A 5,177-nucleotide genomic window follows, 5' to 3' on the forward strand; every position below is an offset into this window, starting at 1 on the left:
TGAGATGCACTAAAGCAGTCTATGGTCGAGACTCGAGAGTGAGTCACTCCTCAGCAACGAGAGATCACGTGTTTCACACTCACGCGCTTTGAATACTATCTAATTCATTGCTTTTATTTAAATATTTACCGGATATTTCATTTCTAGTGTTTTGTTTTGTTTTTTAAATAGGCTAATTATAATAATTACAATATGCAATGTCAATCCTGTGTGGACGATCAGCGATCCAAATGAAATGAATCTGATGTGGTTTTTACAGCATAGTCTATCTTGAATCATCCCTGAATCTAATGAAACAGTTTTTCAACACACACACACACACACACACACACACACACACACACACACACACACACACACACACAAGGCACTTGAAGAAATCCCTCTTGCTCTACTGTACGGCATGTGATCATATGTTTGGTGTTTGCTGAACTTCTGCATCTAACTTTAGGTCAGCGGTCTGTGCCTTCACGGAAGCTGCTAAACTCAGGGTTACTGTAGTTTCCAGTGTACCAAACCAAACTGCTCTTTGCTTGTCTGATATCATCATCAGGATACCCAATTTTTTGTGATAATACACAATATTTAAAAATAAACAATACATTAGTTACATGTGCGATCATCTAGAGATATTGTGCGGTTGTATTTTTCTAGCGCATCCTTTTTTGGTTCTTCTCCACTTCAGGAGCATTCAAGCAGAAGCTGTGCCTAATCCACCATAATCACGTCCAGGTCCTTATTCCGAGTTGCTTTTCGAAGCTATTGCACACCTCATGTCTGATCGCTTCTCAAGGCCATCACAGGAGCAGAAGATCTGCTTTATAATCTCACAAAAGGCTCTTCATTTCACTCCATGTCTGTGAAGTGGAGCAGGACAACCTCCCACCAGTGCTTGTTTTACATTCTCATCCACACACGACTTTTGGGCGCGGGGTTTTACTGTGTGATAAATACAATCAGCACGGCAAAACGGTTCATGCTCGTCATCTCCAAATCATGACCAGAGACGGATAAAAATTAAAAAGACGGATAAAAAAGTCTGTTGTTTAAAACAAATACAGAACCAATAGGGGAGAATAGTTATGCTTAGGCCTATGCCTGAAAAAAATTCAGATTCCGATTTGAATCTTGTGACATATAAACGCGCACATCAACCCGATCACTTTATTTATCATTCATGTAAACACCTTGATCGGATTAATCAATCGTATTGATTTCAGTCCGATTATGTCCATGTAAACGTAGCTAATGTTTATTAGGCATCAATGGAGACTGTATAAGATATTATTGTCACTATATCCGCTTGGAACCTATAATACTAATTCATCGATTGCTCAGTTCTTGATCCTAGCCTTCCTCTTCTTAAGCCACATTTCTGAATTTACAGAATCTTCAGAATCAGAATCTTCCAATTGGCATGTTTACATGACACATTTTTTTATTATGATCAGCCTTTTATCCAAAAATGTGTCCGATCACAGCTGTACTATAAGTACTTTGGGTTCCTGATGAAGCACTATATTAATACTGTTATTATTATACTGTCTTGTTATATTTTTCTTCTCTAGATGCTACATTGAAGAAGTGGCCAGCAGCCAGCTGTGGGGAGATAGGCACATCTATCAATTCGAAGCTGAGAAGATCAACAAGATTTTTTTTCTATCCAGTTTTTGTCTTATTTTTGTTCTTGTACTATTTGATTGTTCTTAAGTAAATAAATAATCTAAATGTATACATTTTGGAGTATTATTTATGTTGCCTAGTAGCTATGGATTTTAATAATTATACTAATATAGGTAAACATGTTGGTGCATATTGGTGAACATACTGTATATGTTCATATATACACGCATACATGTACTTATATAGGTACATATATGCACGTATATATACACATGTATGTATGCACCTATATGTGTACTATATACAGTATGTGTGCATATATGTACATATAATATAGGAAAACGGACAATTTTATATATGTCACGTATATTAAAAACCTATATCAAAACCTATATTTAAACTAATATGTTTATATAGGTTCTTTCCATGTGGGGCACGGTTGACCTTGCAAAAACGATATAAATACTGTTCGTTTTCTCACACAAAACGCTTGTTTCGTGTCTTAGGCCATCAATGTGTACTTACATGTACGAGTCATTCAATCATGTTTAATTTTGACTTCTCTGTGCTGCTCTTTGGTGGACCCCCTTAGCCTCCAGTGTATGACTGATAGACAACAACAGTTTGACTGAAAAATGTCAAAATTGAAAATACTGTGGAAACAAAGACACCTACATCTTAGATGCCCTTGAGGTAAGCTAAAACATACCAAAAATTATTTCAAAGTGAACTATCCCTTTAACTGATTGGAAAGTTTGGTGTGTCTGAGACTGCCTTGTGTTTGAATGGTTTAGGTCATATTTTAGGGATTGCAGTTAATTTGTTTTTGTGTGGTTTTAGATCTGAGGTGTCCCACAGGGCTCAGTTCTTGGTCCTTTGCTCTTTAGCATTTATATCTACCCTCTTCGTCTGCTATTAATATCTCTTGACCTCAGCTATCATTTCTATGCTGAGGACATGCAGATTTACATTCAATCCAAGCCGGGTCAATTTGTGGATGTGTCTCATCTTTACAACGGTATCTCTGGGATTAAGCTATTAACAATTTTCTGCATCTAAATCTCTAAAATTGAAGTCATGCTCCCTGGCTCTCCCCATCTGTAATACTGTTCCTATAGTCAGTTGATGGTGTTGCCTTGGAGATACAAAGTACAATAAAAACGTTGGAGTCATCTCTGATGCTACAGTACACTGTCCTTTGAGCCTTTTGTGCTGAATACGGTTGAGACCTCATTTTTTCATTGTATTCGGCCTATGTTGTCCTTTTCTGTTGCTGAAAGATTAATTAATTATTTAGTTTTTTCAAAAATTGATTATTGTAATGGTCTCCTTGTTGGAGTATCCAAATCTACAAACCCTATGCATTATGTTTTATCTGTGAATTTGTACGTTTTGTCTGGGAAAGTTTTGTTTAGTGAATGGACCTGTCGGCTTGACAATAAACTCCTGCATTTGGGTGGACTTACATCTCAGCATGCTCAGATAAACTTAATAATAGTTGAACAACAAAGTAATGAATGTAAAATAATTGTGTTGGGGATGTAGCCTACATTTAAAGTCCTTTTATAAAGAAAATTGCTCATTTATTTAAAGGCCTAAAAAGTGTGCTTAATAACTGTGAAATAACTAAGATAATGTTTATGTAAAGTCGTAAAGTTCCCTAGTATATATGGCCTCGAGGCTTTAAGAGTGTTGAGTTATTTACCTTCTATGGCAGTGTGTGATGGCTTTCCTCTGACGGCCACGCTTGGCTGGCTCCATTATCCTGTTTTCGTCCCGCTGGGTTTCCAGGCTCTTTCGGCTGAGGCTCGCGCTGATGACATCATCTGAGCTGTCAGTCTCGCCGGCTCGTCCCTCATGGCATCAAAGGGACACGCGCCGGTTCACACCGATATCAAAACCTGTCCGTTAACCCTCTCTGCTGCTTTGCAGGAACACATTATAGTATCCAACATTATTTGAATTGTTCTCCATTAATTTTACTTTAATGGAATGCCGTGAGGAGTTCCTCAGGGAGCAATTTTAGGACCACTACTTTTTACCTCTCGGTCGTATCATCAGGAGACATCTTTTTTGTATCTCTTTTCACAGTTATGCTGATGATACACAGTTATATCTAGCCGTGTCTCCTGATGACACTGGGCAAACTGATTCGCTCGCAAATTGCATCCAAGACACAAAATTTCTTACAACTGAACCAAGACAAAACACAAGTTTTGATTATTGGACCAAAAGTGCAGAGAGAGAAATTGACCCCTAAACTAAATATCCTGGGATTAAACCCAAACTGAGTGGCAAAAAATGTAGCCATACAGAAATATGAAAATAAAAGAAATACAGAAAAAATGAATGCATGCATTTATAACTAGCAGGCTTGACTATTGCAATGCCCTCCTTTCTGGTCCACCAAAGACTCAATTATTGCACTACAATTAATACAAAACTCTGCATGCAGTTCGAGTATTGAGAGAGACCAAGAAGAGCACGTTACACCTGTCCTAAAGTCATCACACTGGTTACCTGTTAGTTTTTGTGTTGATTTTAAAACCTTTTATTAGTTTATAAGGGACTGCATGGATTTGCTCCAGGCAATCTTTCAAAGATGCGTACAGCATCTGAACCTGTAGGACTCTCAGATCCTCCGATTCTTTTGATTACTAAAGATTCGGCCTCTGCAATAACACCACAGGAAGAAGTGAGCCATTTACAAAAAAAAAGTACGATTATGTTTGAAAACTTAAAACCTGTCTAATCGTGCCATTGACAACACATTTTCACGAGCATGCGTCCATGTGTATTGTTTAACATCACGATTTAAGTTTCTCCATACATCACCAAGCTCATTCCCTTCTATCATTAGTATCAGTTTTCGGCGTGAAGCCATTATGTGGTTGGACTGCATTTATATAGCGCTTTCATAGACCTAATGGCCACCAAAGCGCTTTACATATTGCCTCACATTCACCCATTCACACACTCATTCATACACCGACGGCGTTGTCAGCCATGCAAGGCGCCATCCAGCTCGACGGGAGCAGCTGGGGTTAGGTGTCTTGCTCATGGACACCTCGTCAGGTGGAACCGAGGACTGAACCACCAACCTTTCGGTTCATAGACAACCCACATGAACCACTGAGCCACTGCCACCCCACATCGTTCTACATGATTCCTATCTATATTTCTTTCGACACAATTAAAATCTCCTCCCACAACCAATAAAACTTCGGTAACACTTTATTTGAAGGGGTGTGCATAAGACTGATATGACACTGTCATGAACACGAAGGAGTCTTTATGAATGTTTATGACTGTTGTCATTAAGTGTCATTCGGTTAATTATGACACTTTTAATGCAAAGTTGACATTGTTTAAAATGTCTTTGTTACAACAGGGCCCGGTTCCCCAAAAAGTTACAAAGTTACAAAAACAGTGTGGATCAAAATCATCCACTTTAAATGCAAAATTTACATCAAGATCAGTTCTTTTTCCGTTCAGAATCATAAACGTGAAACGCCTGAATTACATGTTTCACCAGCCCTGATTTACATCCTATA

Source organism: Pimephales promelas, chromosome 12, assembly GCF_988280905.1.
Source record: "Pimephales promelas chromosome 12, fPimPro1.hap1.1, whole genome shotgun sequence".
Classification (NCBI taxonomy): Eukaryota; Metazoa; Chordata; class Actinopteri; order Cypriniformes; family Leuciscidae; genus Pimephales; species Pimephales promelas.